We start from the raw sequence: 27,568 nt of genomic DNA, 5'->3' as shown, positions 1-27,568 counted from the left end.
TACTCTTTGGCCTCAATTAACACTTAAATATTAGTAAGATAGCTTTGAGAATTTAGAAATAAGTTTATCTGAGTAACTTACACATTATAAAGAGAGCTATAGTTTTTTATAAATGATTATAGTTCTAAATTGTGAATGTGTGAAATAAAACTATAGGGAGCCAGCACTTTAAGGACATAGCTGGACTTAGGAATAGAGTATTTAGGGGATCCCTGGGTGGCGCAGCGGTTTGGCGCCTGCCTTTGGCCCAGGGCGCGATCCTGGAGACCCGGGATCGAATCCCACATCGGGCTTCCGGTGCATGGAGCCTGCTTCTCCCTCTGCCTATGTCTCTGGCTCTCTCTCTCTCTCTCTCTCTCTCTCTCTGTGACTATCATAAATAAATAAAAATTAAAAAAAAAATAGAAGTCTAGGTTCGCTTACCTAGACTTACCTAAAAGATTCTAACATTTGAGAGGATAACAGCCAGTTATTTTTCATATTCATTGATGGAAAATACTAAGAAACAGGCATATACCATGAAATGAAAGCCTTAATGGATAAGGGAATAGTTTTACGTTAAAAAGTATTGTTAAATTTTGCAACTTACCATCATAAAAATCCTACAAATTACTTGTTTGTTTAATAGTAAACTTTATCTTTAGAGAAGTTTTAGTTTTACAGAAAAACCGAGCAGAAAGTACAGAGAGATCCCATGTGTCCTCTGCATTGCACCCTCCACATCCAGCCTCCCCTACTAGCAACATCCTGTGCCAGAGTGGGCCATTTATGATAAACAATAAACCTACAATGATACATCATTATCATCCAAAGTCCATAGTTAAATGAGGGTTCACTCTTGATGTTATATGTTCTATGGATTTTGACAACATGTATCCACCATTAATTACAGTACCATACAGAATACTTTCATTACCATAAAAGTCCTCCGAGCTTTGCCTATTCATGCCTACGTCTTTTTTTTTTTTTTCATGCCTACATCTTACTAACCCTGGTAACCACTGATCTTTCTTATTCAAATGATTTTTTTTAAAGGCCAAATGCTCGCTTAGGACAATGTAGCCTAGAGTTGGAAAGACTTGTTATAGAACCACTCAATGTCCTAGGCCATCTGCACTCACTGTCATACAACATCACAGAGCACCAGAGCTATGTCACTATTATACAAGCAGTACAAGGTAAGGAGACTGACAAGAGTAAGATATTTCATACACAAAACAATAAGTTATTGATGTGTTTTTTTAAGATTTTATTTATTTATTCATTAGAGACAGAGAGGCAGAGACATAGGCAGAGGGAGGAGCAGGCTCCCTGTAGGGAGCCTGATGCCCAACTCAATCCCAAGACCCCAGGGTCATGACCTGAGCCAAAGGCAGACGCTCAACCAGAGAGGCACCCAGGTCGCCCATTATAGATGTTTTTTTTTTTTTAAGATTTTTTATTTACTTATTAGAGACAGAGAGAGAGAGAGAGGCAGAGACACAGGCAGAGGGAGAAGCAGGCTCCATGCAGGGAGCCCGATGCGGGACTCGATCCTGTGTCTCCAGGATCATGCCCTGGGCTGAAGGTGGCGCTAAACCGCTAAGCCACTGGGGTTGCCCTATAGATGTGTTTTTAACAATATTCTGATATTGTACTCATCTAAACTTCAAAGAATTATAGAGAATGTGGTGTAATGTAAAAGCAAGCAAGCAGTATTTTTTTAAGACTTTATTTTGAAGTAATGTCTACACCCAACATGGGACTTGAACTCACAACCCTGAGACCAAGAGTCACATTCTCTATTGACTGAGCCAGTCAAGCACCCCAAGCAAGGAGCATTTCTGCCTTGACCACTTTTTCCAGTGGTCCTTAATACTTACAATGTTACTTTCAATTAACTTTATTCTTCAAGAGATGCTAAAGGAATAACTAAAATTAAAAAAACTGGTATTACCTGCTCCTGACAGTAATAAAAAGTCTTTATCATAATATCCTACGAGTTTTTTGTTTCCCAGCTTTAAGAAATGAAATTTTTTTTAAAATATTTTATTTATTTGTTCATGAGAGACACAGAGAAAGAGAAAGAGAGAGAGAGAGAGAGAGAGAGAGAGAGAATGAGAGAGGCAGAGACACAGGCAGAGGGAGAAGCAGGCTCCATGCAAGGAGCCTGACGTGGGACTCGATCCCGGGACTCCAGGATCATGCCCTGGGCCCAAGGCAGGCGCTAAACTGCTGAGCCACCCAGGGATCCCCAAGAAATGAAAATTTAAGTTCATTGTGCTGTACATTCTACAGATCAAAAATCCAGTTTTCCTTGTTTTCTCTTCTTTTTTTTTCCAGCAGGGGTCAAAATACTGGAAATGAATAGTTACAAATGCTAATAGCAGAATTTGGCCATTTCATTTATTCAATATATTTTACAGCTAAGAAAAACCATAGTGACCATTCCTCAGGGTGTTTCTGTGACTCAAACCTGACTTAAAACTCTTTTGTAAACCCTAAACCCTAGGCTCAGTGTAATCAGGCAGGTATGGAAGACCTAAACTGCCTGGGCCAAATGGGTGAGGCCCTATCACTTACAGCATGTTTCCACTTGCCAAAACAATTCATTTGCAGTCAGAGAGGAAAACAGCTGATGAAGAAACAGCAGAAAAGACCATGGTAACTCCAACTACAATGCATTGCCAGGAGGCCAGTTTTCAGATGAAAAAAAATGTTACCACCTTGGATTTTGCAAGCCCTCTTCATGTATGCCATCTACTTTAAGAAGAAAAGAGAAAAACTCATGGCTGGGACTATTCTGGTTTACCCTATAACCTAAGGCCAGTACACTTTGATATGAAATCTATTTTGCTACTCAACATAGGCAACATAAGATCCCTTTTAATAAATCTCCCCCAGTGAAGAGATAGTTAATGTAACAGGAGTATTGCACTGGACTGCATTCTGTATGCTAGTAATGTTCTGTTTCTTGATTTGGGTGCTCATGACACAATACGTGCAGGTGCATACTCTTCAGTATTCACGTAATACTTCAATAAAAAGCTCAAACCAAAACAGAAATCAAACATTCACCAACAGAATAAACGATTCATGGGTATGAATAGGTAATCCACAGAAATTCAAAGGGCCAAAACTTTTAAAGATGCCCCACCCCTCTTGAGCTCCCAAACCCTTTCCCTATGCTCTCAGAAACACATCTGTCATCCTCAATTACTCATCCTTTTCTCAGAACATTCTTGCTTGGGACACAACCCTGGCTGTACATACAGTCGCCTGGGAGTTAAAAAAATTTACTTAAGCCTGAGCTCCACCCCAAACTGTCTGAGTCAGAATCTCTGGAGGCTGGGACCAAGGAAATGGTATGTTTACAAGCCCTCCCTGGTGATTTTAATGCATAGCCAGGGTTGAAAGCCACTGCCAACTGAAACCTGGCTCTCCCTACAACCTTCTTCAGTCCTATCTTCATTCTGATACTCCTCTTTCCATTAGGCCTAGAGACAGGATGGATGTTCTTTTTTCTTGTTGCTACTTCCAAACTACTGTCTCATCTGCCTCCCTAAAATTCTAACTTTCAATCCCCAATTATCAGACCAAATTATCATTACTATCCCTAATGCTTGCTGTAGTCATCAACATGACACCCCTAACATCATTCCTTAAATATTTTAGTTCCTGGCCATGACTCTCTCCAACACTGTTCTTATCAAAATGCATGATGATCTATGAAGTCAAAAAAATACCTAGACATAAATGAAAATAGAAAAACAGCATATTAAAATTTATGGGATGAAGGGTGCCTGGATGGCTCAGTCCATTAAGTGTCTGATTCCTGGTTTCAGCTCAAGTCATGATCTCAAGATCCTAGGATGGAGCCCCACGTTGGACTCTCTGTTCAGCAGGGAATCTGCTGGTCTCCCTCTCTTTCTGTCCTACCCTCTGCTCATGCTCTCTAAAATAAATAAATCTTATAAAATAAAATAAAATGTATGGGAAGCAGTAAAAGCTGTTCTAAGAGAGATATTCATAGCAATAAATACTTACCTCAAGAAAAAAGAAAAACTCCAAATAAACAAGATTACACCTCAAAGAACTAGGAAAAGAAGAACAAATGAAACTCAGAGTTAGTAGGAAGAAGGAAATGACAAAGATCCAAGCAAAAATAAATGAAATCGAGATTAAAAAGAATATGGAAAAGACCAAGGAACTAAGACGTGATTCTTTGAAAAGATCAATGAAGTTGACAAACCTTTAGCTAGACTCACCAAGAATAAAAATGAGAGGACTCACATAAAATGAGAAATAAAAAAGACATTACAACTGATGCCACAAAAATAACAAAGAACCATAAGTGACTGCTATGCACAATTATATGCCAACAAATTGGACAATCTAGAAGAAATGGATTAATTCCTAGAAATAAAATGCATGATGATTTAAAAATCGACATACATGAATGATCTTTAACATCCTCCTCTTCTCTCAAGGTCCAGTCCTTCACTTGATTTCAGCTACTTGTTCTCAGTCTTACTCTAGAACTTCTCACCAATAACTTGACCCCCTGTATAATCTCAATTTCTAGCTTCCTACAACCCAGCCTCTAACTCTTCAACTCACCTCTTCAAGAATCTTCGGTAATTTTAAATCTCAGCTCTATAATCTATTGATCCTATAACCTTTGCAGTGTTCTTCATCCAACTTAGAGTCTATGATCCATTACAATAATCTCCCACCTTTGAATACACCCTCAACTATCTTGCCCCTCTTCCTCTATCATGGTCATCAGGCAAATCCCAATCCTAGATACGTCTTAGTCTCCACATTATCAGCACAGGTGATATGGCCTTGTCATCACAGACCAGTTCTCTAGTCTCCTAAATGATTAGGTCATATATTTTCCTATATTTTACTTCTGTATCTCCTTCCCTCTCCTTGGGCTTAGCAGATGATCTTGCTTCCCAATTGACTGAGAAAAGAAAAGTAATCAGAATCTGTTTATTTACATTTGTGCCAAAGTACTCTTGCCTTCCCTTTGCTATTATGGATGGTCTGTGTTCCTATTAAGACCAGTCCCTCCATTGTATCCCTCCATCTCCTTTCATCTACTCAACCTCATTCCAGCAATTCACCCTTTTCCCTCATGCATCATCAATTTCCCCAACTTTACTATACTATTCATATCAGCATCAAACACACTATAATAGCTCCTATGAAAAAATTCTCTTAATCCCGTATCTTCTTCCAGCAGTGGTCTCATTTTCCTATTCCCTTTAGGGAAGAAACTCCTCAAAAGAGATATCTGTTTTTGTTATCTTCCATTCCTATCCTCCCATTCCCTCTAGAGAGCATTCCATCCTACCTAGCCTTTATCTCCTCACTACTCCACAGGGACGGCTCCTATGAAAGTCATTCAAGACTTCCATATTGTTACAACTAAAAGTCAATTCTCAGCACTCATCTTACTTGATCTGAGCATATTCAATACTGCCGACCAATCCTCCTTTGAAACAGTTTCTACACTAGGCTTCCGGTACACTATTCACTCGTGGTTCTCCTCCTTGCTGAGCACTCTTTTTAAGTCTCTCTTACTGGTAAACCTTATCCTCTTCTCTCTTACTGGTAAACCTTATCCTCTCACCTGTAAATGCTAGACTGGCCCAGGGATCTTCTTGGACTTCTTTCTTATCTCTGTTCTCATTTCTTCATCCAATCTCATGGCTTTAAACCACTCCTCTATGCTGACATCCATACTTCTCGCTCAGACTTCTTTATATTCCAGACTCTTGGATCTACCTGCGTATGGAACATCTTAGCCTGAATGCTACGGAAGCATCTATAACTTGATCAAAATCAAATTCCTGATTTCTCTCTCCTCTCTGCTCCCACAGATCCCTTTCAATGAACGGCAACTCTAGTCTTCCAGTAGTCCAGGCCAAAATCTTTGTACTTTTTCTCTCACATTCCATATCTAACACATCAGCGTGCCTTGTTAAGTCTACTTTCAAAATACATCTAGACCGTGAACACTCTTCACCACCTTCATCTTCACCCTGGACTAAGTCACCATCTGTTGTGCTCAAGATTGCGAATCTGAGAAACCACCGAGGAGCCGACACCGATGCAAGCGCACGAGGGTTTATTTGCAAGCTCGAGGTTGGGTCCAAGTATACCCGACACAGAGGAGCAGGAAATGTGGAGGCCGAGAAAAATCAAGGCCATTCCACCTCAAGTTTAGCATTAGCACAAGTACAGCTATCTTAAGCCCCTGTGAATAAGAGCTGAACTTAATAGGAAAAACTACAGAATGTCCTCAATGTCCTCATCAGGTAATCCCATATCAGAAAGACAACAGAGCTTAGAATTGCCCTCGGCAGAGAATCCCATATCAGGAAGACAACAGAGCCCACACCTGTGGTAGAAAGTCCCATATTAGAATGAGAACAGAGCTCAATGCCCTTGAAAGCCCCATATCAAAATGTAAACAGAACTTCAGAAATTCTTCCATCCCTTCTGAAAATCCCCTAGACCAGCCTATAAAAAACCCACCTGTAACCCACTTTGGGGTCCAAGTCCCTGCTCCGCTGCGTCGGGTACACTTGGACCCAAGCTCGAACTTGTAAATAAACCCTCGTGCGCTTGCATCAGTGTCGGCTCCTCGGTGGTTTCTCAGATTCGCAATCTTGGGCACAACACATCATCTTTACCTAAATTATAACAGCCTCCTAATTAGTCTTCTGTTTCCTCCTTTAGCCTCTCTTACACTGTCCTCTTAACACAGCAACTACAGCAATCCTTTTAAAACCTAAATAAGATTATATCACTCCTCTGTTAAAAACCTTCACATTTCAGGTAGTAATCACAGTCAAGGTAAAAGACCAAGTCTTTACAATAGCCTATGAAGCTCCCTATTAATTCTCTTACCTCATCTCCTTTTACCCCCTTACTTCCAGCTGCCCTGGCTTCCTTGCAGTTTGTGACATGCAACACATCAAGGTCTTCTCATGTTTTTCCTTCTGCCTGGAATTTAAGTCTGATAAAACCAAGAATGATGAGAAAATGATGAGAATATGGAACAAAAACTTTTATGTGCCAATGGTGGGAATATAAATTAATGGGAGTACTTTACAGAACAATTTGGCAGTATCTAGTAAAGCTGAAGATGCATATACCCTTCAATTCAGCAACTGCACATCTGTGTGTGTGTGTGTGTATAGTCTAGGATCTATGTTCTAGGGCCTAGAACAATTCTCTCACAAATACACATGGAGACCCCTACAAGAATACCCACTGCCACATTGTTTGTAAAAGTAAAACAATCAGAAATCTAAATATCTACCAATGGGAAATGTGTAAATTATAATAGATACATAATGGAATACTAAATTAACAGCTAAAATGAATGACCAACCTACAATCATCAACTTGCTTGTCGTTAAAAACCACAATGGTAACCTAATGAAAAACAAGTTGCAGAAAGATAAATACTTCAGTATGATCTTATGAATATATATTATTGAAAATGTGGAAAATGAAGCATTATCTTAGAAAAACTGGCTTTTGCAAGGTCAAAAAAAAGTTAGAGAGTCACATACAATATGATAAAGAAATGTTTAGCCTGCAGATAAATCACAGGTTAGATTACTTTCAGTGACTCAAAACAACCCACTTACGCATAAGCAAGATTGTTTTTAAAAATCTCAAGCATGAAACCTGAGACACAATCCACAAATGCAGAGGCATAAACCCAGCTGACTGGTATAAATGACAAACCTCTTAATGCTGTGGTTTCCTTACTCTGATACAGTGTAAAGATACTGAATACCTGTCACTCACTAATATTTATACAGAAACTTAGAGTATATCAGGAAAAAAGCAATGCAAAACCTGCTATATAACCACAGTGACGGTTAAACAAGTTGATGCAGGAGATAGCCATGAGCCAAAAATGATGATAGCTAAATGGCAGGAGAATAATTCCATTATGCTAATTATTTGTATAAATTGTGTTAGTTGTTGTGAGGTATGAATCAGCAGTAGTGTGTCATACTTGCATATGATCTTGGGTACCTAGTTTCCAAGGACATTAATCGAAGCTTCAAAATACTTTAAAGGCCCATTACTAGTTGCTACTGATTAAACTTTACAATTAGATATGGCTAGGAAGGCACACCAAGCATAAAGCTTCTATCACACACATAATCCATCTACAAAAGGGCTGATATATCCATCCTGAAAAAGCATCTGCATATTTGAAAGCCACAGCCCTCACCACCACCACTTCATATTAGCATAAACAGCTTTGCAATTGTCAACCAGAAAGTTTCAAATTCCCCAGGGCTTTATTTTAGCACTGCATAGGCATCCAGGGCTTGGGAAAACTCGGAATGGGGTGGGTTAGGGAAGCTATAATTATATCTTGACTGCCTTCATCAAATTATAGGAGTGGGAGGTAAAGACATTCTAATCGAGATGTTTGTGAAAGAACACACCCTTAAAGTTGAATCCAGTATTCTGATAAAGTAGGATCAAATGTGGAAAAAAGCGATATACCCATCACTTGGTAAATTTTATAGGAAGCACAACAATGAGGAGTGCTTATTTCATATGTTTCTAAGAAGAGAAATACATGCTTTTAGCTGTAACCAAGGCAGTTATGATTTAATTAAAAGTTCTTATTCACTTTATTAATTACAGAGTTAATTATATCTGTTTAAAATGAGCCATGGGATTTGCAGAATCAACCTATTATTTGTTAAAAAAAAAAAAAAACGTGAAGAGTTTTTTCTAAGTACTAATCAGCATGGGTATGTTTTATGTTTGCTCTAATACAGTTTCCAACCTTGAAAGACTGCCTAGACTTCCACTTGACTCTTTTTTTACCACAGGCAGTACCACTATCACATACCCACAAAAAGGAAATGTTAAACAATTCTGTTAGGAAATGTTTTAATTGATTCAATATGCCCTAGAAGCTTATTTAATATCTTACAAATAATACCACATATATCTAGAATGTTCTTAACATCCCAACACGTAATTAGCATATCATAGACATTATCATTTCAGAATGAGAGCTATCTTGGAAGGTATAGCCAGAGGCATTTGAGGAATATGTTGAAGGAAAAATTAGGCAGGAAGAGGGGAATTCATGGGGATCAGAGTCAGCCTAACTTATCAATATACAACTTTCAGGGCCTGGGACTATTTGCAGTACATTTTCAGTCTATTCTTTTGATTCTTCACCTGGGAGATCTATGTTAAGTATATAAGTATATTTAAATATCTGTATATGTATATATACATATTTAATATCTCTTTGTAGGCATGTAAAGGACAAGGAAAGACTTAATTTCTGTTTCTTTAGTGTCCCTCATGAAATAAAAATCAAGACTGTGCCCACAAATCCAGGATGTCCTGTGATTTTGATGGACCTTATTCAAAGCAGGCTCTAAATATTTAGCATCATTTGGTGGCAAATTTATTCTAATTGGAGAATACAGTATGGATCACAAAGAAGTAATGTAAAACATCAAATCAGTAATAATATTCCAACATCACTACAAATTAAAGCTTTTGATAATTGTTGAATTTGGGTCATAAACACATGGGTATCTGTTATCCTATGCTCTCCAATTTTGTGTATGAAATTTCCCAAATAAAGAATGAAAAAAAGCAAACCTCTCGAAGTAACCAGAGCTGAGAAAAATTCTTTAGACCCACATTCTATCAAATTTTGGTCTCAATTCTGGTAATACCACAGCTGGCACAGAAGCACTGATCAGCTTTCTAAAAATGTAGGAACATCCTTATACATACACACACACACACACACACACACACATATATATACACACACACACGTATATATATACGTATATGTATACATATACGTATATATACACATATATATCAACTTAAACATATATGTCTTAAACTTAAGTTTATACTTTAATATTCAAACTCACATTGACTTGCTGCATTTTATCACAATAATTCAGTTTTCAAAAATGAGATGGAAATAATCTTTAGTTTACAAACGTAGTGAGTTGAGAAAAATGAAGCTATAGCAATACTGGCCTCTGCACCCAGAAAATAGACCTTCCTACTAGATGCTCTATAAAAAAGTTAAGTATTCTCAGGCCATCAGAGGCTTAAAAGGGTCCCTTGCCTCACAGAAATCATAATATGGACTAATATGTCATTTTATAAACAGCAGTAATGAGTTTACAGTGACATATACTGTCTACCGTATCTGTTTTCATTCCTACAAAAGAAAGCTACAAAGAAAACCAAAAGGTTTACTAGACTTAAATCAATTATATTACTTTGAAGTATCTTTTTCATTTAAAAAAACACTTCTTTACCACTAACTTACTTTTAAAGAATAGAGTATAAAAGCTCTTTTATAACAAATAAAAGTTGAGAAAAAATTCAGTTTTATCTTTTACTTGAAAGAAAATCTTTTGTATAAATATGTAGAGTATGTCAATTCAAAAGCTAAAAAGGTATGCACTAATATTAGAATCTTCAGTGATTTTCCTTTCTGGTCTATGTCTTGAATCTGTTTAAATTCTGGTCTGGGCCTTTCATTTACCCTATGAGCCTTCTTAATTATTCAGAGGTTTATGCATGGCCAAGAAAGAATGTCACTTGTATTTAGTGAAGAAAATACAGAGAAATTTTACTTATTTTAAAAAGTGTGTGTGTGCGTGTGCGCACGCGCACGTGTGTGGAGGTAGGACTCAATAAGGATGACTTCAATCACCTTTTCATCACAACCAGGAATACTACTGAATCAAGTATGATATAAAATAAATGATAACCATAAAAATCAACAATGTTCTTACAAGTAAGAACAATTAGAAAATATAAACTTCAAAAACAATATTCCAATTGCAATTAGAATATATATATATATATTAAATTTTTTTTAATTTAACACAGAATATATGTAACTTTCATAAAACCACAAACCTCCTGAGTTAAAATAAGGCTTAAAACAATAGAAAAATATACCCTCAAAAAAGTGACAGCTTTATTTACAATTAAGACTTTTCTTTGATGAGGGATCCCTGGGTGGCGCAGCAGTTTGGCGCCTGCCTTTGGCCCGGGGCGCGATCCTGGAGACCTGGGATCGAATCCCACGTCGGGGTCCCAGTGCATGGAGCCTGCTTCTCCCTCTGCCTGTGTCTCTGCCTCTCTCTCTCTCTCTCTCTCTGACTATCATAAATAAATAAAAATTTAAAAAAAACTTTTCTTTGATGAAAATTAAAAGAAACAACAAATGTGGCATAAAAGTGTTTCATTACACTTCCATCAAACTTAAAAAAAATTATACTGTTCGTGGATCACACAAAGTTGGAGCATCTGAATTTTGAAGGGCAAAGTCACTTTGTGTATGCGCAATGGCTAACACTGTTCCTATCTAATCTTTAAAGAGTTTAAATTTTTAAGTATCATATCAAGCCCAAAAGCGATCAGTAACCAAAGGACACAGGCAAGCATTCACAAATTAGATTGAGAGGTCAGAAGGAAAATCTCATACTGAATATCTGCTGAGTATTGTAAAGCTGGGTAGTCCTTTCCTTATTTTTCTATTGAAGTTTAACACTCAAAGAAAAGAACACAAAACATAAATATTCAGCTTAATAAGTTATAACAAAGCAAGAATCTATGTAGCCACCATGAAAAGCTAGAAATAAAGCACTGCCAGTACCCCAGCAGATATTTCTCATTTCTGCCTGATTATTAAACCCTTCCTCCTCTCCAAGGGTAACTACCATGACCTCTAAACACTGAGATCATACAGTACACATTCTTTTGCATGTGGGTTTTTGCTCAACATTATGTTTTCTAAATACATACATTTTGTTGGATGAACTGAGTTTGTTCATTTTTACTACAGTACGATTTTCCAAGGTAGGAATGTATAATGACTTACTACCTACTATAATATTGATGCACATTCCACCCCCTAACGTATAGCTAGACCAAATTATGCTGCCATAAACATTCATATATATATATACACCACTTGGTTATACACATGTATGGTATTTCTGTAGGGAACTGAATTGCAGGGTCACAGAGTATGTATATATTCAGCATCTACACTGCCAGTTTACCAAAATGGTACACCAATACATATCTTACCAATAGTGTATAAGAACTCCCACAAACTATTATTATTCTTTTAAATTTTACTCTTCTGGTAAGTGTGTAGTATGCCATTATGGTTTTAATTTTTATCCCTCTAATGATTGTGGTGTCAATCAACTTTTCTTATTTTTACTGGACATTTGGACATCCTTTTGGTGAAGTACCTGTTCAAGTCTTTCACTCATTTTTCTATTAGGCTGTCTTTTTCTCACCAATTTGTAGTCTTACTTATATCCTATTTTTGAGCTCCTTGTCAGAGAGTTACAAATATCTTCTACTTTATAGAAATAGCTTGCTTTTTACTTAAGGTGATTTTAGATAAACAGAAATTCTTCAGTTTGATAAAATCCAATTTATTATTTTTTCCTTTAGGGTTAAAATCCTTTTTGTGTCCTGTTTAAAAAAAAACTTTTTATATTCTTAGGTCACATAAATACTTTCCTATATTGTCTCCTATAATATTTATTGTTTTGCCTTTCACAAGTAGATCCACAATCCCCTGGGAATTTATTTTAGGTGTGGTATGATATACTTGATTCACTTTGTTCCATATAAATATGCATGATGCTCTAGCATCATTTACTGAAACACCACTGTTCCCACTGTTCTGCATGTCAGCTTTCCCATATATCAAATGTCTACATATACACGTTTGTTTCTATAGTCCTTATTTTGTTCTGCTGATCTATTGAACCAAGAATATTGTCTTTATTAATCTAACTTCATTAAAATCTTGAAATCTAATAAAATAAGCTATTCCACTTTGTTCTTGAAGAATGCCTTGAGTCTTTTTACTCTTTTGCATTTTCATATAAATTTATTTCAATGATTTTGACAACCCTGTGTACACCTAAGTCTTATTAGCCTATTTAAAAAATATGGTACAGCAAGCCTAGGAGAATTATATAACTTGTCTGAGGCCATAAAACTGCAAAGTCTAAAATGTGAACCCTGGAGTGTCTTTGTGCAAAGTGTACACTTTACAATACAATATCCTATATGCCTATAAACTCACATAGAAATGTTAAGCCTAAAAATAAAAATATATACAAATAAAAATAACAATAAAATATTATTTTAATACCTATTCAACTTATTTTGGGTAATGTTAAGATAATGATTTCTGTCAATGATGGCAATTTTATGAAGATTGGTACTAATAGTAACAATTTTGCCAGTAGAAGTGAAAATTACTACAATCCTTTTAGAGCTCTAGAAAACCCGTAATGTTTACTACTAATAAAGGTGTAAGAGAATATGGTGTCCTGAAGGACTTAATTATTACCTGCTAATGTTCAACTGTTATAAAATGTGGGTTATGTCTAACTCCCATTCGAAGACCTATTAAGATGAAATAGATCTCTGGTAGGTAAAGGAAAGAAAAGATTTGTGGATGATTCTTAGATACAGTCTGGCTTGAACAAAGCACACTCACAGAACTTATATACTATGAACTAATATTTCTTTAGAAACTAGGCAGTGTGGTACGTACTTGACATCAATGGTCTCATTTCATCTTTCCAACTCTAATAGATATCACTGATGTCTCAAATTAAATATGGGAAAGAAAGTATTAGATATCAGATCTTAACTAAAACCTTCACCTGCTAAGCTTTTTCTATCACTGCAAACTGCTAATATCCATGTGATATTTGTTTCACAACTGAGCTGAAAAACCAGATTTTCCACTTGGGAATATATAAGTAATACTAAAACAATAGCCAGGCAGCCATCAGGGTTTCCCTGTAAATAAATATACCAGATCAGACGGGAGACTTTTGACATTACTGCCCCTAGCAAAGTAACCTTTGAAAACAATACTAGATTTGTTTGTTTGGTTTTCTTTTTTTCTTTCCTTCCGGGTTGGTTTTTGTTTTTTTTTTTTTTTTTGTTTGTTTTTTTTTTGGTGGTTTTTTTTTTTTTTTTTGCCTTTTTTTCCCCTTGAATTTTGGCACCTTTAAGATTTAAGAAATGAAAGATGTTTAGATCTTTAACACATGAAGAAGACCATGTAAGATCTCACTCTGTGCTTTTTACAATTCAACTTCAGTGACAGCAGAAACCCTGGAATTTGGTTTTTAACATAAATAGACATAAATTAAAACTAAGTATTATAGGATCATATAAAGATTAAGGGGTCACTATGATCCACAGTGATGTAACTGAGCAGAAGAGAACAATTTTCTTATACACATGAGACCACGGGAACTACATTCAGGAAAGACACAGATCAACCTCATTCTGTACTCTTCAGGCCACATCAGTAATACAAGACAATACATTTAAGATGGACAACAGATGAACCAGACTAATCATTTTTACCCATGAGTACAATTTTATCACGAATTCCTGGAGATTATAAATCAAATGGGTTGAAGGCAGGACCTAAGACTACTTTTTTAAAAGTTTCTACAAATAGCTAGAAACCAATTTTAAAAATGGCGATAAGTATACACCTATCAATAATTACTTTAAATGTTAATGGATTCAATCCTCCATTAAGAGACACAAAGTGGTTAAATAGATTAAAAAAAAAAACAAGGCCGATGTATTTGCTATCTATAATAAATTCATTTCAGATATAAGGACATACATAGACTGAAAGAGAAGAGATGGGAAAAAAATATTTCATGCAAATAGGAACCAAAAGAAATTTCACGTAAATATACCCCAATATAAATCAGACAAAACAGATATTAAGACAAAGCCCATAATAACAGACAAGGCCATTATGTAATGACAAAGGGATTAATCTAACAAAAGAAATGATATTTGTTAAACATATGTACACACAATATAGGAGAACCCAAATATATAAAGAAAATATCAACAGACCTAAGGAAGAAATAGACAATACAGTAATAGTAGGAACTTTAATACCTCACTTTCACAAATGGATAATCAAAAGAGAAAATCACACAGTATTGGAAGCACTAGCCAGAGCAATTAGGCAATAGAAAAAAAATAAAAGGCATCCAAATTGGAAAGGAAGAACTAAAATTGTCACTAATTGGCATGATACTTGGCATGATACTATATAAAGAAAACTCTAAAGACTTCACCAAAAAAATAGCTAGAGCAAATAAATTCAGTAAAGCTGCAGAATACAAAATCCATACACAAAAATCTGTTGCATATCTATACACTAATATGAAACTACTAGGAAAAGAAAATAAGAAAACAATCCCATTTACAATTCCAAAAATAAGAATAAAATAATTAGGAGTGTATTTAACCATGCAGGGAATAAACTTGTAAACAGAAAACTCTAAGACATTGATGAAACAAAGTGAAGATGACACAAATAAATGGAAAGTTGTTCCATGCTCTGGATTGAAAGAATATTGTTAAAATGTTCATACTCCCAAAGCAATCTACTAATTCAATGCGATCCCTATCAAAATGCTAATGGTATTTTCACAGAAAGTAAATAATCTTAAGATTTATATGGAAATGTAAAAGATTGAACAGTCAACACAATCTTGAAAAAACAAAGTGGAGGTATCACAATTCCAGACTTGAAGTTATATTACGAAATTGTAGTAACAGTATAGTACTGGCACAGGAACAGACACATAGATCAAAAAAACAGAATAGAAAACCCAGAAATAAGCCCACAATTATACATTCAATTAATTTTTGACAAAGGAGGCAAGAATACACAGTGGGAAAAAGATAAATCATGTTGGGAAAACTGGACAGCTACATGCAAAAGAATGAAACTGGACCACTTCCTTATACCCTACACAAAAATAAATTCGAAATGTGAGACTTGAAACCATAAAAGTCTTAGTAAAAAGCACAAGCATTAATTTCTCTGACATCAGCTATAAGAACATTTTCTAGATATGTCTTCTGATACAAGGGAAACAAAAGTAAAAATAAATTTTGGGGACTACATCAAAATAAAAAGCTTCTGAGCGGCAAAGTAAACAGTCAACAGAACTAAAAGATAATCTATCGAATGATAGATTAAAATAAAATAAAATAAAATAAAATAAAATAAAATAAAATAAAATAAAATAAAATAAAATAAATAAAAATCGAATGATATTTGCAAATCATATGTCTGAAAAAGGATTAGTATTCAAAGTACATAAAGAACTTATACAACTAAACACCCAAAAAACATATAATTCAATTTAAAAAAAGATTGGGTATATGACCAGACATTTTTCCAAAGAAGATACACAGATGGTCAAGAGGTACATGAATAGATGCTCAATCTTACTAATCAAAGAAATGCAAATCAAAACCACAGTGAAATTATCACCTTACCCTTTCAGATTGGCAATTTTCAAAAAGACAAAAATAACAGGTGCTAGTGAAAATATGGAGAAAGAAGAACCCTCATACACTGTTGGGAATGTAATTCATGCAGCCATTATGGAAAACAGTATGGTGGTTCCACAAAAACTTAAAAATAGAACTATTACACAATCCAGCAATTCCACTTCTGGGTATTCATCCAAAGAAAACACAACCCAGGGACATCTGGGTGGCTCAGTGGTTGATCATCTGCCTTCCGCTCAGGGTGTGGTCCCAGAGTCCCAGGATCAAGTTCCACATCAGGCTCCCCAAGAGGAGCCTTCTTCTCCCTCTGCCTGTATCTCTGCCTCTCTCTCTGTGTCTCTCATGAATAAATAAATAAATTCTTAAAAAAGAAAGAAAGAAAGAAAGAAAGAAAGAAAGAAGAAAGAAAGAAAGAAAGAAAGAAACACAACCCAAAGATATATAAGTATCCCTATGGTCAATAAACATTATTTGTAATTGCCAAGGTATGCAAGAAATTTACATGCTCATCAACAGATAACTGGGTAAAAAGATGGGATATCATTTGAAACAACATGGATGGACCTAGCAGGTATGATAATCAGTAAATAAGTCATACAAAGACAAATACTGTAGGAGTTTACACACACACACACAAAACCCACAACAAATGAAAGAACAGACTAATAGATACAGAAAACATACTGGTGGCAACCAAAGAAGCGTGGACAAAATAAATTAAGAGGATTAAAAAGTACAACATAGGTATACAGTCAGTAACATCCTAATGATTTTGTATACTGACAGATGGTAACTAGATTTTTAGAGATTATTTTGTAACACATGAAGTATCAAATCACTATTATGAACACCTGAAAATAATAGGATATTGTATATCAATTATTCTTCAATTTAACAAAAAGAGGCATGCCCTTCAGCTGCTTGGGTGCCTTGCCTACAGTTACTGCAGCTGATCAATGGGCACCCCCAGTGCTCCACATACCTCACCCATAGAAGCACACCACTGTGCAAAGCACCCTGCATTCTCCCTATGGCAGCTAAAACAAGTTTTTGCAGGTGAGCATGCCTGGAAAGTCAGTCTTGGAGAAACCACAAACTTAAACATTCAGCATCACCAGCAAAAGGGAAGCTGGTATCATCTAATCCAGCTTTGCAGGATTGAGAGAAGGCATACAAGCTTAAGAATTCTGCCACAAGAGGGAGCACGAAGTGTGGAGCAAGTGTATTCATAGAAGAGGTCTGAGAAAGACTAAATCCCATACAGGACTGAAAAAGATATTTCTCTCCAAAAACTAGGAATAAAGACTGGAAGAGGTGACAGCTTCTTCATTTTTTTAAAGATTTTTTTATTTATTTATGATAGACACACACACACAGAGAGAGGGAGAGAGAGAGAGAGAGAGAGACAGAGAGAGAGGCAGAGACACAGGCAGAGAGAGAAGCAGGCTCCATGCTGGGAGCCCGATGCGGATCGATCCCGGGACTCCAGGATTGCGCCCTGGGCCAATGGCAGGAACCAAACCATTGAGCCACCCAGGGATCCCCAGCTTCTTCAAATATAAAGACAGCAATGCAAGACATGAAGAAACATGAATATATGGAATATAAGAAATAGTGAAAGGGACCATAAGAGAAGGAGGGGTAACCAAGTGGGGAAAAATTATAGAGAGGAAGACAAATCAGGAGACACTCTCAACTCTGGGAAACAAAGGGTTGTGGAAGAGGAAGTGAGTGGGAGAATGGGGTAACTTGGTGATATGCATTAGGGAGTGCACATGATATGATGACCACTGGGTGTTGGCAAATTGAATTTAAATTTAAAAAAGAAAAAAATGTGAATATTAAGGAATATAAAAACACAAAAGAAATACAATAATTTTCCAATAACTGAACCCAAAGAAACTGAGATCAGCAACTTAACCAATAAAAATTAAATATAGTTCTTTTTTTGGTTTTTTTTGTTTTTTAATTTAGGATAGTCACACAGAGAGAGAGAGAGAGAGAGGCAGAGACACAGGCAGAGGGAGAAGCAGGCTCCATGCACCAGGAGCCCGACGTGGAATTCGATCCCGGGTCTCCAGGATCGTGCCCTGGGCCAAAGGCAGGCCCCAAACCGCTGCGCCACCCAGGGATCCCACATATAGTTGTTTTAAGGAAGTTCAGTGAACTACAAGAAAACACAGAAAGACAATTCAGTGGAATTATGAAATGGGCAAAAAAAATTAGAACTTTATAGAAAGGTAAAAATCATAAAAAAAGAACCACACAAATTCTGGAGCTGAAGGATACAATAAATGAAATGAAAAAAAAAATACAATAGAGAGTATCAACAGAAGAATGGATCAAACAGAAGAAAAAAAATCTGTGAAATAGAAGGCAGGGCTTTTGAAATTATCAGTAAGAGTAGAACAAATAAAAGAGTAAAAGAGAGTGAAGGCTGCCCGTGGGAACTACAGAATACCATTAAGAGAAATTGTCTACATACCATTGCAGTCTCAAAAGGAGATGAGGGGGGGAAAGGACAGAAAGCTTACTTAAAGGTATAACAACTGAGAATTTCTCAAATCTGAGAAAAAATTTAGACATCCAAGTTCAATCCTAAATTACCTTCTCCAAGACATATTAAAATAAATCTGTCTCAAAGGGAAAGAATTGGGAAAACCCTCAATTACAATGAAACCTCACAAGGCTATTAGCAAATTCCTCAGCAAAAATCTTACAGGCCAAGAAAGAGTAGTATGATATATTCAAAATACTAAAAGAAAAAAATTACAATCAAGAACATGTTACCCAACAAAGCTGTCCTTCAGAAATGAAGGAAATAAAGACGTTTCCAGACAAACAAAAGCTGAGTTTATCACCACCTCACCTGCCTTACAAAAAATGTTGAAAGGAGTTCTCTAAACTGAAATGAAAGGATGCTATTTAGTAAAATGAAAACATGTACTGGTAAAGTAAGTACAACTCAAACTTAGAATATTCTAACACTGTAATATATGGATATAATAACCAATTAACTCCAAAATAAAGGTTAAAAGACAAAAATATAACTATAGTTACAATAATTTGTAAATTAGTTATAAATTGTGACATCAAAAGAAAAGATAAAGGGATAAAATGTAGTTTTTGTATGTGTTCAAAGTTATTATCAGGGCAGCCCAGGTGGCTCAGTGGTTTAGCACTGCCTTCAGCTCAGGGTGTGATCCTGGAGACCTGGGATCGAGTCCCACGTTGGGCTTCCTGCATGGAGCCTGCTTTTCCCTCTGCCTGTCTCTCTGCCTCTCTGTCTCTCTCTCTTTCTGTGTGTGTGTCTCTCATGAATAAATAAATAAATAAATAAATCTTTAAAAACAGTTATCAGCATAAAATAGACTATTGTACCTACAAGATGTTTTATGTAAATGGCATGGTAACCAAGAAGCAAAACCTTGTAGCAGATAGACAAAAGATAAAGATAAGGAAATGAAAGTTAGAGAAAATCATCAATTCCCAAAGGAAGAGAGAAGAATGAGAACCCTGTAAAACCAAGAAAATTGTAAGATCACATTAATATTCCTTACTTATTAATAATTACTTTGCCTGTACTTGGATTAAATTCTCCATCCAAAAGGCATAGCATGACAGAGCAGGTAAAAACAAGAACCAACTGTGTGATTGATATATATAAAAGGTAAACTTCAGATTTAGGTACTTACATAGGCTAAAAAAATGAAGGAATAAAAAAGATATTCTTTGCAAATAGAAACCAAGAGAGTAAGAGTAACTACATTTATTTCAGAGAAGAGAGACTGTCATTCAAAAGTTGAAGAGACAAAGGTTACAATAATAATAAAGGGATCAATTCACCAGAGGGAAAAAAAAATTCACCAGAAGATATATCAATCATAAGTACCCACAAATGAAGTATCTACATATACTAAGCAAATATTAACACATATGAACAGCTAAATAAATAAAAATACAACAACAGCAGAGGACTTCAATACCCCACTTTCAATGATGGATAGCTTACTCAAAAAACCAGTAAGGAAACCTTGGACTTGAATTATTCATTAGACAAAATGAACCTCCCAGACATTCCCAGAACATTCCATTCAAAGGCATGAGAATATACATTTTTTTCAAGTACACACAAAATATACTCCAAGACAGATCATATAACTGGTCAAAAAGAAGTCTTAGAAAATTTAACAAGATAACAAGATTGAAGTCACACCAAATATCTTTCCTGACCAAAATAGCATGAAACTAGAAATCAATGACAGGAGAAAAACTGGAAAATTCACCAATGTGTGGGAATTAAACAACACATTCCTAAACAACCAATGAGTCACAAAAGAAGTCAAAAGGGAAATCAAAAGTATTTTGAAACAAATGAAAAAGGAAACATACCAAATTCATGAGATTTGATAAATGCAGTTATAAGATGAAGGGTTATAGCAATAAAGGCCTACCTTAACAAAAAATAAAGATCTCAAAAATAACCCAACCTTACACCTCAAGGAATTAGAAAGAGAACAAACTAAGCCTAAAGTTGGCAGCTGAAAGAGATAATAAAGGTGAGAGCAGAAATAAATAAAACTGAGACCAGAAAAACAAAGAAAGGCCAACAAAACTGAGGGTTTTTTTTTTTTTTTTCATAAAATAAACAAAATCCACAATCCTTTAGCAGACTCAGGGGAAAAAAAAATTCAAATAAATAAAATCAGAAATTAAACAGAGGACATTAAATCTGACACGATATAAACATAAATGATCAAAAGAAACTACTATAAAAGCAACAAAGTATACAACCAACAAATTATATGCCAACAAATTGGATACCCTAGATGAAATGGAAAAGTTCCTAGAAACATACAACCTACCAAGCCTGAATCATGAACAAAGAGAAAATCTGAACAGACTAAAAATGAATAATTCAGAGACTGACTCACTAACCAAAAACTCCTAACAACAAGCCAGGATCAGCTGGATTCAATAGTGAATTCTGCCAAACATTTGGAAAAGAATGAACACCAATCCTTCTGAAAGTCTTGCAAACAACAGAAAAGGGAACACTCACAAACTCATTTTAGGAGGCCAGCATTATCCTGATACCAAAGCCAGATAAGGGCACTATAAGAAAAAGATTATGGGATGTATATGATGCAAAAATCCCCAAAATGATTACTAGTAAACCAAATCCAATAGTACATTAGAAGGTCATATACCACCATCAAGTGGGAGTTAACCCCGAGATGCAGAGATGGCTTAAGTATCTGCAAATCAATATGATTTAACAGAATGAGCATGTAAAATCACATGATCATCATAACAGATGTAGAAAAAGTATGTGACAAAAATTCCACATCCTTTAAAGGTAAAAACACTCAATAAAGAGAGTGGGGAGGGAATATACATCAATGTAATAAAGGCTATATAAGACTATGCAGGGATGCCTGGGTGGCTCAGTGGTTGAGCATCTGCCTTTGGCTCAGGTCATGATCCCAGGGTCCTGGATCAAGTCCTGCATCGGGCTCTGTGCAGGGAGCCTGCTTCTCCCTCTGCCTGTCTTTCTGCCTTTCTCTCTGTGCCTCTCATGAATAAATAAATAAAATCTTAAAAAAAAAAAAAAGACTATGCAACAGCTAATAACACACTCAACAGTGAAATACTGAAAGTTTTTCCTCTAAGATCAAGAACAAGACAAATTTCATCATTTATATTCAACACAGTACTGGAAATCCTAGCCAGAGCAATTAGGCAAGAAAAAAATAAAAGGCATCCAAGTCAGAAAAGAAGCTAATTGCTCTCTCTGCAGATGACATGATCTTATATTTATATAAATTTGTGTGTGTATATATATATATATATATATATATATATATAATCCTAAAGACTGCACCAAAAGAACTGTTAAAACTAACCAACAAATTCAGTAGTTATAAGATATAAAATCAACATACAAACATCAATATCATTTCTATAAACTCACAATAAAATGTCTAAAAAAGAAATAATGAAAACAATCTCCTTTATAATAGCACCAAAAATAATAGAATACTTAGAACTACATTTAACCAAGATGGCAAAAGGTCTGTATTCTGAAAACCATAAGACACTAATGAAGGAAATGAAAGAAGACACAAAAAAATGGAAATATACTCTGATTTCATGAATTGAAAGATTTAATAATGTTAAAATAGCCATACTAACCAATGCCATCTATAGTTTTAATGTAATCCCTATAAAATTCCAATGGCAAAGGTGTCTGGGTGGCTCAGTCGGTTAAGTGTCTGCCTTTGGCTCAGGTCATGATCCCAGGGTCCTGAGATCAAGCCCCACTTCTGAGCAGGGAGCCTGCTTCTCTCTCTCCCTCTGCCCCTGCTCACACTCTCTCTCATTACCTCTCTCTCTCTCTCTCTCCCCCAAACATATAAAATATTTTTTAAAAATTCCAAAAAAAAAATTCTAAAATTCATATGGAACTACTAAAGACCCAAATAGTCAAACCAACCCTGTGAGAGAAAATCAAATCTGGAGGCATCAAATTTCCTGATTTCTAAGTATTTTACAAAGCTATAGTAATCAACACAATATGGTACTGGCATAAAAACAGAAACACAGACCAGTGGAACAAAAGAGAGACCCCAGAAATAAACTGACACATATATGACCAACTAATAGTCTCTTTAATAAATGTTGGAAAATCATATTCACATGCCAAAGAATGAAATCAGAAAATTATCTTATAAAAATTAATTCAGAAATGGAGTAAAGACTTAAATGTAGGACTGTAAGCCATATAACTCCTAGAAAAAGTTATAAGTGAAAAAGCTCCTTAACATTACTCTTAGCAATGATTTTGAAAATATGGCACCAAAAGCAACAAAAGAAAAAAATAAATGGGGCTATAGCAAACTAAAAAGTTTCTGCACAGCAAACAAACACAAAACAGAATGAAAAGGCAATCTACAAAATGGGAGAAAATATTTGCCAATGACATATCTGATAAAGATTAATATCTAAAATATATAAGAAACTCATATAACTCAATAGCAAAAAGCAAGTAATCTGATTAAAACCTGGGCAAAGGACGTGGGCAGACATTTTTCCAAAGAAAACATATAAATGGCTAACTGGTACATGAAAAGATACTCAACATCACTAATCATCAAAGAAATGGAAATCAAAACCACAATGAAATATAAGCTCACATCTGTTATATTAGCTATTACCAAAAATAAAAAGCAACCAACTGATGTGGAGAAAGTGGACCCTTGTTTACTTTTGGTGTAAATATAAATTGGTACAGAACTATGGAAAAAAATATGGAGATTCCTCAGAAACTTAGAAATAGGATTACCATATGATACAGCAATCTTACTTCTGGGTATATATCCAAAGGAAATAAAAACACTATGTCAAAGAGATAGCCACACTCTTATGTTCATTACAGTATTATTCACAATAGCCAAGACATGGAAACAACCTATGTGTCTATCAATAAATGACTGGATAAGGAAACTTTGACATATGTGTGTGTTTATACATGTATATACACACACACCTTTTATACATATATATGGCACATACATGTGACATATGTTTGGGTTATACATGTGAAATGTATGTGGTTATGTATATTACACATATGTATTCCTAAAATATATATAGTTGCATACATACCATTTCCATATGGTATATATGTGTGAAAAACGATATGTTTCATGTATTTATGATATATCACATATGTATATGTCATATATACATACCAAACTCTCAATGGACCTTGAGAGTTCTTCTGCGTGAAAAAAAATTTTTTTTTATTTATTTATGATAGTCACAGAGAGAGAGAGGGAGAGAGAGAGAGAGAGAGAGAGGCAGAGACACAGGCAGAGGGAGAAGCAGGCTCCATGCACCGGGAGCCCGATGTGGGATTCGATCCCGGGTCTCCAGGATCGCGCCCTGGGCCAAAGGCAGGCGCCAAACCGCTGCGCCACCCAGGGATCCCCTTCTGTGTGAAAAATTAAGTGGAGTTACTAATATATTTTGGTAAACCAATAAGGAAGTAGCATCCAGGTAAGAGACAATAGTAGTTTGGAGTAGGATGATAAAAATAGATAGGACTACATTTGAGAAATTCTACGTAAAAGGAATCAAAAGAATATTGAGAGGTCTCAAAGATGATCCCAGATATCTTGTGTGAGCATTTGGATAAATGATGGTCTCAGTCTCCAGGGAAGTATATACTGCCAGATATAAGTTGCCAGAAGAGTAAGGAAAGAAGGAATCCCCTTTTGGGTGGGTAAGGTTTGAAAACCTATTGAGTCATCTAAGCATGAATGTCTGTCTCACAAGCTCCACTTCATCATTTCTAACTGAGAATCTCCATTAAAGCTTCAAACTCAGGATGCTGGCAAAAAATCTCTAATTTTCTTCTGTATCTGCTCCATTTGTTGATTAATTAACACCACCAACTATGAGGGATGTTATGAATGGGGTTCCTACATGTGATTGAGAAGACTAGAATACAAACATCTGAAGTCCCATTGGATAAGAACCTATAATACAGATTCATTCCTAAGACTGGAGTTATTTTTGCCACAAAAGTCTAATGTTAAAGAAAAAGTTAACTTACAACTTTGCAAACATTGTATGCCATTTGAAAATAAATATAAAAGCATTGAGGAATACTCTATCTATTGCTTTGCTGGGGCTATTACAAGAATAAACTGTTTTAGAATAGATCCAAAATAAAGATTTTGGGGGTTAAATGCTAATAATGCTTAATTGTTTTCCTACTTCCAAATTCATTCTATGAGGCCAGCATTACCCTGATACCAAAACCAGATAAAGAATCCACTAAAAAAAAGAAAACTATAGGCCAATATCCTTGATAAACTTAGATGCAAAAATTCTAAATAAAATACTAGCAAAATGAATTCAAAATTACATTGAAAGGTATCATTCGTGCACCACAATCAAGTGGTATTTATTTCTGCATGGTAAAAATGATTCAATATACACAAATTAATAAATGTGATACATCACACATCAATAAGAGAAAAGATAATAATATGTTCATTTCTAATAGACCCAGAAAAGGCATTTGATAAAAAACAGCATCCATTCATGATAAAAACCCTCAACAAAATAGGTTTAGAGGGAACATACCTCAATATAATAAAAGTCATATATGAAAAACCTACAGCAAACACCATTCTTAATAGGGAATAACTAAGAGCTTTCCTCTAAGGTCAGGAACAAGATAAGGATATCTAATCTCACCACTTTTATTCAACATGGTATTGAAAGTCCTTGCCACAGCAATCAAAACACAAAAAGAAATGAAAGGAATTCAAATCAGTATGTCAAATTTCCACTCTTTGTAGATGACATGACACTATACAGAGAAAAGCCTAGACTACCAAAACAGTGCTAGAACATAGGGATGCCTGGGTGGTTCAGTGGTGATTGGCTCAGTGCTTGATCCTGGGGTCCCCGGATCGAGTCCCACATCAGGCTCCCCACAGGGAGCCTGCTTCTCCCTCTGCCTGTGTCTCTGCCTCTCTCTCTGTGTCTCTCATAAATAAATAAATGAAACCTTTAAAAAATGTGCTAGAACATAAACTCAGTAAAGCTGCAGGATATTAAATCAATGTACAGAAACCTGTTATACTTCTGTACGCCAATAAAGAAGCAGCAAGAAGAGAAACTAAGAAAACAACCTTATTTATAATTGCATCAAAAATAGTAAATACCTAAGAATAAACCTAACCATGAGATAAATCACCTGTAGTCTAGATATGTATCCTGAGGCAAGGGAAACAAACAAAAATAAACTATTGGAACTATATCAAAAATTTTTTTAAGTAAAAAAAATTCTCCATGCTCCCCTGCATGGAGCCTGACGTGGGACTCAATCCCAGGTCTCCAGGATTAGGCCGTAGGCTGAAGGCGGCGCTAAACCACTGAGCCACCCAGGCTGCCCAGAACTATATCAAATTAAAAAGCTTCTGCACAGTGAAGGAAACAATCAATAGAACTAAAAGGTGCCCTCCTGATGGGAGAAGATATTTGCAAATGACATATCCAATAAAGCGTTAATATCCAAAACTTATAAAGAACTTACATAAAATACAACATCCAAAAAACAAATAATCCAATTAAATGGACAGAAGACATCAACATACATTTCTCTGAAGAAGATATCCAGATGGCCAACAGACACAAGAAAAGGTGTTCAACATCACTCACCATCAGGGAAATACAAACCAAAACTATAATGAGACATCACCTCACAGCAATCAGCAATTATGTGGAGTAAAGGGAACCCTCTTGCACTGTTAGTGGGAATGCACACTGGTGCAGCCATTCTGGAAAACCATATGAAGGTTCCTCAAAGAGTTAAAAATCCAGCAATTACATTAATGGGTATTTACCCAAAAAATAGAATAACACTAATTCAAAGGGATACACATACTCCAATACTTATAGCAGCATTATTTACAACAGCCATGATATGGAAGCAGCCTATGTGTCCATCAACTGATAAATAGCTAACGAAAATTTACATATATATATAAATGTGGCATACATATGTATACATACACACACATATACACATAATGGAAAACTATTCAGCCATAAAAAAGAATAAAACCTTGCCATTTGTAACAACACGGATGAAGCTATAGAGTACTGCGCTGAGTAAAATAAGTCAGAGAAAGGTAAATACATGATTTCACTCATATGTGGAATTTAAAAAACAAAACAAGGAAAGAGGAAAGAAAAAAAGAGGGAGAGAGAAAGACAAGGCAAGAAACAAACTCAATTATAGAGAACAATCTGATGACCACCAGAGAAGTGGTCAGTGGGGGATGGGTTAAATAGATGATGAGGATTAAGGAGTACACTTGTCAAGATGAGCACAGGGTGATGTATGGAGCTGTTGAATTAATATATTGTACACCTAAACTAATACAACACTCTATATAACTAACTGGAATTTTTTAAAAACTTAAGTTAAAAAATTCCTAATTGTTTTTCTGAAGTAAAAACTTAAAGCAATTATTTTTCAGCTAACAAGAAGCAGTAGGATCTTTGTTAATATGTCCTATTACAGTACCACACTGCCATCTGTTGGAAGACA

The 27,568-nt window shown here is 35.5% G+C and overlaps 1 protein-coding gene across 7 annotated transcripts in view; it reads right to left on the bottom strand.

The window, feature by feature from the left end:
- LOC129494437 (cytochrome c oxidase assembly factor 1 homolog) overlaps positions 1 to 27,568 on the bottom strand; it is a 96,088-nt gene that overhangs the window by 33,625 nt on the left and 34,895 nt on the right. Inside the window, exon 3 of one of the 7 annotated variants that reach the window (XM_055301348.1) lies at positions 6,904 to 7,012. The exons of 5 other annotated variants lie outside the window; for them this stretch is intronic. The gene's annotated coding sequence lies outside the window, so the exon portion shown is untranslated. Of the gene's footprint in view, positions 1 to 4,026; positions 4,057 to 6,903; positions 7,013 to 27,568 lie in introns of those variants that run through there. One more of the 7 variants, XM_055301349.1, reaches the window with a different exon arrangement.

The sequence above is a fragment of the Nyctereutes procyonoides genome, unplaced genomic scaffold (assembly GCF_905146905.1).
Source record: "Nyctereutes procyonoides isolate TBG_1078 unplaced genomic scaffold, NYPRO_anot_genome, whole genome shotgun sequence".
Classification (NCBI taxonomy): domain Eukaryota; kingdom Metazoa; phylum Chordata; class Mammalia; order Carnivora; family Canidae; genus Nyctereutes; species Nyctereutes procyonoides.
This window is presented reverse-complemented; position numbering and strand designations above follow the sequence as displayed.